We start from the raw sequence: 11,567 nt of genomic DNA, 5'->3' as shown, positions 1-11,567 counted from the left end.
TCCAGTTAGAAAGGGAACTGTATTCTCCTACTACTTGCTATACCTTAAGCAGTGCACCTTCTTCATTATTGAGTACTGGATATTTTCCTTAATGTGTAGAAAATCAAGTTTTATTTAAAATAATGATTTCTTAGTTATCCAGATTTTCTGTATTACAGTGGCCCCCACTACCAGAATATCTACTAAAAACTATGGATGGAAAATAAAGTCACCTTAATCTTTTGAAGCATAGTCCATAAACATTTACTAAAATTGATTAAATTGAAAAAGATGTAACTTTTAATATTAGGGTTATGGGCTTAACTTTCAGAAGAATTAAAACACCCAATTAGCAAAAGTTGTCACTTCAGGGGTGTTCGATAGGGTAGTGGACTGTCTTTTAGTTTTTCATTTGTATCTCTTTGTAGTGTTTGATTTTTTAACATTATGTGTTACCATTGTCATGAAAATATTTTTTACAAACGTTATCTATAGGAACTAGTGTTGGTTTGGTTAGTGAGTCAAAAAGCTGTTAGTGAAACAAAGGTGATCACAGCTATTTGAGACTGATTTTCACCTGGCGTGCAAGTAATGCTGGCTTGGGGTCATGCCACATATGCAGACCATGAAACTGAATTCAATAGAGATATCAGAATTGTAAGTTAGAAATGAGGCAAGGTTGGCCAGGTGTGGTTGCTCAGTCCTGTAATCCCAGCACTTTGGGAGTGCAAGGTGGGCGGCTAACCTGAGGTTGGGAGTTTGAGACCAGCCCGACCAACATGGAGAAACCCTGTCTCTACTAAAAATACAAAAAATTAGCCAGGCATGGTGGCGCATGCCTGTAATCCCAGCTATTCAGGAGGCTGAGGCAGGAGAATCACTTGAACCCAGGAGGTGGAGGTTGCAGTCAGCCGAGATCATGCCATTGCACTCCAGCCTGGGAAACCAGAGAGAAACTCTGTCTCAAAAAAAAAAAAAAGAAAGATGTGAGGCAAGGTAGGGTCTAGGGATTTGAAAGTAAGAAATGAATCCTGAATGTCCCAGAATTAAAATCTGACTAGCGGAAGCAAAAAAATAGATATCAATAATCATCAAATAGATCTAGATAGTTTATTCAATGATCAGCCAGGGGAAACATCAATTTGAAACAAGAACTTAGGTTGTGCCATTTTATTATATCACTTATATCTGTCTCCAACATGAAATATGATGTTGTATAACCTGTCTGCATAATACAGGTTTTGTGCACCAATGTATTTGAACAAACTGGAAAAAAATAAAACATTATTTTTGTCAATTTGGCACTTCAGGATACTTTGCTAACCATAAAATACATGAATTTTTGAATATGTATGTAAAATATGTTGACAATTATCAGATTCTTTTTCTTTCAAATCTAAATCGAAATTATTAAAGAGAATGTTATTGTAGACTTTTGTTAAAAAATAAGATAAATTGTGTACTACCTTGCATTTGTACTTAGCTGTATCAATTGACCTAAAGTAATTAGAGAATAACTGTTTTAATATTGGCTTTTTACATTAGTGATTTTAAAAGGTGCCATAAGATGATACAAGTAATTACTGTTCCAGTCTTTAAAATCACTAGCAAAATTAATCCATGACCTAGATCCAATAGCTAAGAAGTGAGAAATGAGTGCAGCTTCTATATACTTTCAAAAATCATTACCTACACACTTAAATTAGAAAGTTGTTAATTAACAAGCACTAGATGCAACATGTATTGCATGAAAATGAAATACCTGTGTCAAATAATGTGCCATATAATAATTTCCTTTCTAACATTTTAGCATACACTAGAAATAGAAATGATGTATACTAATTTGAGAGCTCTGAGAGGACAAGCAAATGATAAATCACATGTCTCACAACATAAGAATTTTACAATGTTAATATTTGGGTTCAAATAAAGTATAAGCAGTATCTAGTTTCATAATGTGTATGTTCATAATTGTAACAAAAGCTATTTGTTTGAAACATTAGTCCCCACATAAATTGATTACAATCTAGGGACCAAAATTTTATGATTTGCTTGAATTATTGTTCTATGGTTAGTTCTGATGGTTTAAATGAATAATTGAATCATAAAATGTAGAACTGGAAGCAATCTCAAAGTCACCTTTTCCAACAGTGCAGAAGCAATAGAAACAAATGGAGTCTATCAGATGGCTATCTGTCTTGTCATTAAAATTTTCCCTTAAGAGAAATTTACTGATCTGCCTGGATACATGGCTCTGAAGTTTGATTGGCCTGATTACCTTGAAACTATGTCTGCTGCTTGAATAAAAACTTAATAATGTTAAAAATATCAAAAGCCTTTGGAAAGCTTGAGTTTCTTATTCACTCCTGTATCCTCAGTGTAACACTGGAAATAAAAATGAGTTTTCAATTTCTTAAGATGATCTCCACTTGCATCCTTTGCCTCTCTTTGATTCTTTCTTTCGTATTTGATCTCTCCCAAATTCCTTTCCAATTGGTCTTTCTTCTCTGGCTGTGTTTGCAGTAAAGTTTTCCTAGTCCCCAAAACCCTTTCTCAACTCAAGATAACCCGTAAGATAACTGTAGATAAGTATAGTCTTACTTGTAACCAGGTTACTTACTTAGTTACTTATAACTAAGTCTAGATTTACCGACTTACTTATAACTAAGTCTAGATTTACCGACTTACTTATAACTAAGACTTAATTATAATTCTAGACTTATGTATACTTTTTAGTTAATAATGCTTTTATTTACTGCCTTATGCTAGAAATTCTATACTATATCATTTCTCTTTCTTTTTCATATCTAATTTAATTCTTAACCCTTTCCTATTGGATCATTACTCCATTCATTAAACAATCATTCCTACTATGTCCCAAAATCCATGATGGTTAGAAGACTGAGGGAATACTCACAAGGTTGGGAAGTAGAAAAAAAAAAAAGTCTTTCTTTTACAGAGCATATTTTATTATTCTATTAAAAGTTCTCCTTTAGAGGTCTTTGGTATTCATGTAACTTTTAAGCAGCCTTAATATATATCTGACTTGGTCTTTCAGGAATATATGACCTAATTGACTTTCTTGAGGATTTTTTTATACCTTAGTTTCCATGAGTGTAAATCTCTCAGGGAATGCAGGAACACATCAGCCCACCCCGAAATTAGCCAAAAGTAAAGTAGCTAAGAGCAAACGGAGTTAATTTCCTTATCTATACTGCTCTTGATGTCTAGATTCTGGCAAAATAACATCAAATGACCCTCTGGCTTTTGGCAGCTCTGCTGCTTGACATGATAAGCTTGCTCCTTCAATCTCAAATCTTCTCCTTTTTACTTCTTTATACTTCTATAATAGTTCACAATCAGTTGACTAAGGGCTAATTTACCTTTTGTTTTTTATTCTCTTTATTTTTGACTATATTATAGATTGTAGAATTATCTTTGTATGGTATATAAATTATCATGTCATACACTTGCTCAATGTTTTTCATACTTTTCATACTGAGACCTAGTAAGTAAAAATACAGCATTCTTCCCTTTCTAATTCAAAATTACTTATTTTTATGTTCTCCTCCTAATTCCAATAGGAAGCATGTTTGTGTGCCTGAACAAATATACACATGTAGACACAAACATACACATGAGCAAAAGCTCAATGAAGAGAATGACTTAGTTGTGTTCACTCTTGTACCCCCAATGATGTAGTGCCATTTTGGCGTATGTATTAGTTTGTTTTCACATTGCTATAAAGATAGTACCTGAGACAGGGTTATTTATAAACAAAAGAGGTTTAATTGACTCGAAGTTCCACATAGCTGTGGTGGCCTCAGGAAACTTACAATCATGATGGAAGGTGAAAGAGAAGCAAGCATCTTCTTCACAAAGTGGCAAGAGAGAGCAGGTGAGGAACTGCCAAACACTTTTAAACCAACAGATCTTCTGAGAATTCACTAACTGTCATGAGAACAGCATGGGGGAAATTGCCCCCAGAATCCAATCACCTCCTACCTGGTCCCTCCCTCGACATATGAGGATTGCAATTTGAGATGAGATTTGGCTGAGGACGCAGAGCCAAACCATATCAGCATATATTAAATGATAAATAAATACACTTTGGATACATGAATACATAGAGGCTGGGTACGGTGGCTCATGCCTGTAATCATGCACATCTCCAGATCTTTGAATAAAGTTAGTATTTTGGAATGTGCCGTAATTTGCATAACTTCTTGAATACCACTGTGTACTCTTGGTGCTGCTCACGTAAGTTGAAACAAGAAGCAGAGGTCTAGTTTCCTCCACTTGCTCAAGAGAAAATTGGGTGCAAGAGAATTTGGACAATATTTTCAATATTTCATTCAATGGCATTGATGATGTATTTTGCTTCTGCCTGACATGTTTTGCCTCCTCTTTTCTATGAAATATAGTTGTGATTCTATTGGTATTTTGAGTTCCAGCTCAAATGCTCTCATTTATTCATTCGCCTTAGATCACTCTTGTGGAATTTTGTTTGTGTTTGTGTTGTGGGAAAATGAGTGGCTGGAGTTACAGAGGACAATTTTCCCCCTAAAATCATCACTTGTTAGACACGTTAGTATTTTAAAGAGATATAATGTCTTTACTATTATCTTCCTCAACTGTAAAATCAGAATATTTCCTTTTTTATACAACAGTGAATACAAGTGTTCCTGTTTTTTACTGTGTGTGTATGATTTGGGGAGCAGAGAAAGTAAAGTGTGGCATGTGGTTGCCAGGTTATTGTCAGAAAATATATCTTCAAAATTGTCTCCAAAACTGTGATAAATAGCAATGACAGTGGTTTGCCCAAAGCATATGCCAGATTTCTATGGCATTGAATGCAAAAATTCCTGCAAATGCATTTTGTATATGAAGATCTTTCTTTAGGCAATAGCACACATTCTCAGGACTTCTCTGTTTCATTAATAACGATATATCAGTGGAAAAGTCTGAGAAGCAGTGTCTCAACATTTGAAATTATATCAAACAAATGTGAATTTAAACTGCATTTTTTAACCGAATTGTACCTTGACATCATCTCAAGGGTGACTGTACAAAAAGATGAATAAACTCTTTTATTGTGTGCCCTCGAGGCTATGATAGGAGATACCAGTGACTTCCTATAATGTTCCACTTATATATAACAATAGAATAAATTTCTTTTAAGCCTATATTTGAAGAACAAGCTGTCGATTCAGCAACTTATTTTTCAAGGACTTTGTGCACATGAAAGATGTGAAGTTCATCCTAAAATGAGGAAAACATTTTCAATTTCTTGCCTGCATGGTCAGTATGTCAGCTCTGCTGTCCAGATAGGTGTTTGGGTATGTCGGTGTATATGTGCTTTATAGTATAATATCAGGGATTATAGAATTGCTGACCATATCTTAATGTTCTGCTCAGAAATTTCACTCAAGAGAGTAAAGAATATGTGAGATATAAATATTTCATGTGTATATGATAGTATACTATTATACTATAAGATTTAATGTATATAATATTATTATATAATAAGAAATATTACTAGCAAATGATGAAAGTTCACTAATGATGAAGGTGAAGTTATTTTATAGTTGGATTTATTATGTAAAATATTTCAATTGAATCTCATGAATTAATATGATCCAATTTTTTTTTAAAAAGTGAAATAATTCAGAAATACTCTTGCAGTGCTGATTTACAAAGAGAAACTGAGTAGCAAGTAAGGGAGTATGAATAATGAAAACAAACAAGGAATGAAATTGTGAAAGCAGAGAAGAATATTCTCTCACATCTATTTTTTAGTGTTAAACATTAGATTTAAAAATATATATATTTCTGTAAACTCTGTACTTGTCTGCAAACACTGCAATTTATTTTTCTAAATTTTCCTGGTATGGTTATTTACCAAGTTAAGTTCTGGAGATGGATTAAGAAATTGGAAGCCTAAGGCTTTTGGGCTACAAACATTAAACAGCAATTACATTTTTACATTAGATTAATACAAATACAGTGCTACTTACCTATGTCTAATTCCTAGTGCATCTCCTCAAGTGCTTCTGTGAGATACTAACTGAATGAAGTCATGAATGTCATGTCTGTGTGTGTGGGTGTCTGAGCAAATATATACACAAACAAATATGCATCTCTCTCTATATATGCATGTATGTGTATATATATAGGTTGTGGCATCTATCTATTTTTTTAAATCTGATTTTCTCCTTTAAATATCAACACCTATGAGAAGGATTCTTCTTACCTTGTCTACTACAGTATATCATATACCTTCAGCTCAGTTCACAAATAACATTTTTTCCACTGTGAATAAATAGAAACAAAATCTAAACATTGAATAAAAATGTAGTAACTATAGGCTTTTTAAAGTAATTTTAGCTCAGGTTCAAAGGCTTTTAGGCACATGATTACTGCTACAGGAAGGAGCTTGTATAAAAATATATTATTCTCTTTCAAATGCCCCATATTATCTTTCCCAATCATATTTTAAAGATGATTTGATATTAAAAACTGTTTAACTGAAAAAATTCCATTTACTGAAAAAATATGTGATGTATAAAATAGAACAAAAAAGAAGAGAAAGAGAATGAAAGAGGGAGGAAGGGATGGGGAAGGAAGGAAGAAGGAAGAAGGAAAGAGAGAAGGGAGGGAGGGGAGAACAGTCTGAGGCCTGGATATTGAAGAAAGGGAGAAGAAAGAGAAGAAGGGGAAAGAGGAAGAAAGAGAAGAAAACTGAAATAACCATTAATCTCCCATCCGCAAATAACTACATTTTGTTCTTTTTTTAAAATACATTCTTATTTTCCATTTAACCAGCTTTTATTTTTACTCTTTTTTTCATGAAGATAACTGTTCTCAAACATGGGATTATTAATGGCTTCATGGTATTGCACTGTGTGTGTATATATATATATATATATACAATTTTACTATAAGTTATTGCCAGATATTTAGCTTACATCTTTGTTGAAATCTTTGGTAATGTACAAAGAATACTTCTCTGGAATTACAGAATGTCCACTTTCCAAGCTTTTGATATATATTTGGAAGTTACCCTGTAGAATATTTCTTTCTATTTGCCTTCTCATCAACAGTAAGGAAAGTCTCTGCTTTCCAAACAATTGCAAAGGTGGCTAATTTTAACAGTGATGATGATGGTGATGATGATGCTATTCCTCTAATGTAGATGTAGTAATAATAATGTCATTATTACATTAGAGGAGAAGCATATTTAACTCTTATTTACATATGCTCTATATAGAAAGTGGACATCTGTACTTCTGAAAAGTTTGTTCATGCTCTTTCTCAATTTTTTTATACTGTGTTTCAGTTTTTCTCTTTGACATGTCTGCGCAGTTTAAATATTATGGGCATTCGATATTCTCTTGTCACATATATCACAAATATTCTTCTCAATCTGTTCTTGGCCTGTGCTAATAATGTTTTGTTTTGTTTTTCATCTTTGATCTTTGATGTCTTATTTGGAAAAGTCATCAACCAAGAAAAATGTTAACCCTTGGTTTATTCTTGTTTTTTAAGAATTTAAATTATTTGATTAATTCTTTAATCCATCTGCAACCTTGTTACATATAATCTACTATAATACTTTCACTTTATTTTCCTCAGAGGTAATTAATTGCCTTAATTTATGTATTAACTGATCTAGCTTTTCTTCACCAAGTAGAAACTAACTGCATATCTATACTGAATGCATACGAACATACACATGCACCCACTCCCACACACACATGCACATTTATTTCTGAAGTTTCTAATTGATCCCACAGGTCTGCCTTTCTATTTTGGTACCAAAGTCATTTTTAGTTTTCCATTACTGAGACTTTATAATTGGTTCATTAAACTAATATATTGGTTCCTAGTGGTAATGGAAGTTATTTTCAACTCTGAATTATTGTTGTGTTCTATTATATAGATTTAATAATTTTAAACTGTCTTTTTTTTCATTACTGGAATAAAACATTCTAAGTAAGCATTCATCATCCTTTTAATGTAGCACCACATTTGATTTACTAATGTTTTTATTTAAGACTTTTCATTTGTTAGAAATAATTTTAAAGAGTGTGTTGAGGTATAAGCTTTATAATATTCTGTTATTAGAATTATTTTTACTTCATTCCAATCATGTAGTAGCTTCTCATTGACATTAATTATTTAAACTACATTTGTAAAGTTGCACAGATACCTCTCTACTCTGCAGAGATTCTGATTTTGGTCCAATTACCTCCAAAGGCCTTCAAGCTCCAACACTTTGGTTTTTAGTTCACACCCCCATATTCAACTATGCTTTCTCAAAACACACTTTACCTGGGTAACTGCATCTTGAGAGATTATAGCCAGATGGCAGTGTATAGAAAACATTTTGTGTTCTTGAAGGGTTGGAGCTTTCTGAATAAATTTCACTAAAAACATTGGTCCCTGGGCTAAAAGCAAGCCTTAAGAGGTTAACATTCACTTGCTTGGATACTAAAAGAACTCCAGAGAGATTTACCTAGCTCCCGAATATGTGTTTCCATTTCAAGGGAAAATGATGCCCAGTATCTTGGAGATATCTCTAGTTATTAAAATTCAAAAACAGAGGGGTGCATCTGGCCCTTAGAAAAGTGCATTCACATTCCAAATGGTTAGAGAATCTAGGATCCTTTTCAACACATCTTGAAGAAGCATAGATTTTTGTGCCTCTTTTTGAGATGGAAAGGAGAGGCAACTTCTTCCTACTCCAGAATATAAGCAGAGGAATTCCATTGTCTTCTTTCCTCACCTTTGGAGTATCTTGTCACACATATACTCGAGTTTTTCATCTAGCTTTCATTGCAACATCTCTGATAAAAACTGGGCAAAGTTGTTATCATTTCAATAATGATAACAAATCTATATCTGACCCAGGACACCTATGTGTGAACCTGAATATGAAAAACACTGCTGGCTAGGTGTGGTGGCTCACGCCTGTAATCCCAGCACTTTGGGAGGCCAAGGTGGGCAGATCGCTTGAGGTCAGGAGCTTGAGACCAGCCTGGTCAACATGGTAAAGGCCTGTCTTGGCCCTGTGCGGTGGCTCATGCCTGCAATCCCAGCACGTTGGGAGGCCAAGGTGGGTGGATCACTTGAGGTCAGGAGTTTAAGACCAGCCAGACCAAATGATGAAACCCCGTCTGTACTAAAAATACAAAATTAGCTGGACGTGGTGGTGCACACCTGTAATACCAGCTACTTGGGAGGCTGAACAGAGGCAGAGTTGCAGTGAGCCAAGTCGACCTTGATCCAGCCTGGGCAAGAAGGGAAATCTATCTCAAAAAAAAAAAAAAAAAACTGATTAGCTGGGTATGGTGGTGCATGCCTTTAATCTCAGCTACTCAGGAGGCTGAGGCACAAGAATCTCTTGAACCTAGGAGGCAGAGGTTGTAGTGAGCCAAGATAGCACCACTGCACTCCAGTCTGAGTGACAGAGTAAAACTCTGTCTTCAAACAACAACAGCAAACACAATGCCCATTCTCTATACCTGGAAGAGGATCTGAACCCCAGACCACAAGCAACTTTCCAGATTCCTCTTTTCCTCAAGAATTCTTATTCACTTTCCTATAACAAAAGCTTTGCTGAGACAATAAAAAATCAAGAACTACACTGAGTGCAAGTGGCACAGGAATGATTTGAGATGTGGTTTGTTTGCATAATTTAACATATACTAGTATGAGATAATACTGATTACAAATAAATGGAACCAAGTTATCTAGTACCTATTAGGAATTATTTTGAAGAAAGTGAGGACATGGAGAGAGTGGGGATTCAGTTACATCTAGCCTTGGTTGGGATGGAAAAGTTGTTATAAATGATGTCCATATATTTGGCAAATATTTATTGATAGCTTGCTCAATGTCATACATTATTTTAGCCACTATGGTATGCAAAGACTAATCTGAATGTCTGTTCTTAAGAGAGTGTTTAGCGGGAGAGTAAAATTAAAAAAAAGTATTCTTTAAGTTTTATGATAGGAATATATCCAAGGTTCCATATGTGGAGTGGATAGATAAAATAAATGTTTTGAAAGCAGAATTATCAAGGCTCAGTTTTATCAAGAATAAAGGCTGTAGAAAAAAGAAGAGCTTAAATGATTATCTTTTCTGGCTTACATGACTAGATGGAAGTGATACAATTTACACATTTATTGAAATTTTTTAAAGTTTTATTTTATTTTTAATTGACAAATAATTATATATATTGATGGGATACATTGTGATGTTTTAATACATATATAACAAATGAATGGATTTAAAATGTGGTAAATATACACGGTAGAATACTATTCAGCCTTTTAAAAAGGACATTGATAAAATAGAGGACATTATGTTAAGTAGAATAAGCCAGGCACAGAAAGAAAAATACCATACGATTCCACTCACATGTGGAATCTGGAAAATTTGAACTCATAGAAAAGTGACAGTGCCATTTGCAAGAAAAATCTAGAAGTAATTGGATCTAGGTTTGGTGCTCAATAGACAAGTCAGGACTGGTGATAAAAGATTTTTCCAGCATCTTTGTATAGATTACGATTTTCCAAAGGTATTGCATTTCCTCCTGTCCCTTCTCTTACACACCCTTGTCAATTACCAAAAACATCAATTGTTCCTACTGATCAGAAACACAGACTAACAGAGTCCTTCTTAACATGACCTTCCAGATAGCATTATAAAACTATTAAATTTGACAGATGAGATGAAACTAATTCCTTCTTTCTGTTGAAAGTAAAAGAATAACTTTAAGAACTATAGATCAAATATAAATACAGCAATATCATCAGAGAGACTAAGGCAAAATTTTATGCATACAAAACTTAAGGAGTTGTGGAGTAAAAGAGAAGTACAGTATACTAAAAATCAATGAAAGTGGATTAAAAGATCCAAGAGTCCCATTATTATCCCGTGAATCATAATATTCTTTGGTCAAAAGCATATCATGTAATCCCAGTATTATGAGAAAAAAAACAAACTTGAAGTCAAATGTTAGCCCTATTTTGTGAGTTTGGTGTTTTTTAATAAGATTACATTCTACATAAGAAAACAAGCTAGATGATGACTTGCATACCAGAAAAGTTAAAAAAAAAAACAAAAAACTAGCTTTTCCAGCAGAGAATTGCTTTTGCTGAGTGTTGTGTCAATAACAGTGTATTAGTCAGTGTTCTCCAAATAGACAAAACCAGTAACATCTATATCATCTTATCCACATTTATATCTATATCTATAAAATAAAGAGATTTATTTCAAGAAATTGGCTTATGTAATTGTGGGTGTGGCAAGTCCAAAATTGGCAGGAGAAGGTGAACAAGCTAGAAACTTTCTGGCAGGAGCTGATGCTCTAATCTTGAGTCAGGATTCTTTGCTCTTTGGGAAACTTTAGTTTTGCCCTTAAGGCCTTCAACTAATTGCATAAGGCCCACCCAAATTATCAAGGTCACCTCTTTAACTTAATTGATTGTAGGTGTTAACCACATCTACAAAATACCTCCACCATTATATGTAAATTACTGTTTGATTGAATACCATAGCCTAGCCAAGTTGACCCATGA

The sequence above is a fragment of the Hylobates moloch genome, unplaced genomic scaffold (genome assembly GCF_009828535.3).
Source record: "Hylobates moloch isolate HMO894 unplaced genomic scaffold, HMol_V3 SCAFFOLD_2, whole genome shotgun sequence".
Taxonomy (NCBI): Eukaryota; Metazoa; Chordata; class Mammalia; order Primates; family Hylobatidae; genus Hylobates; species Hylobates moloch.
Note: the sequence above shows the minus strand (reverse complement) of the source record.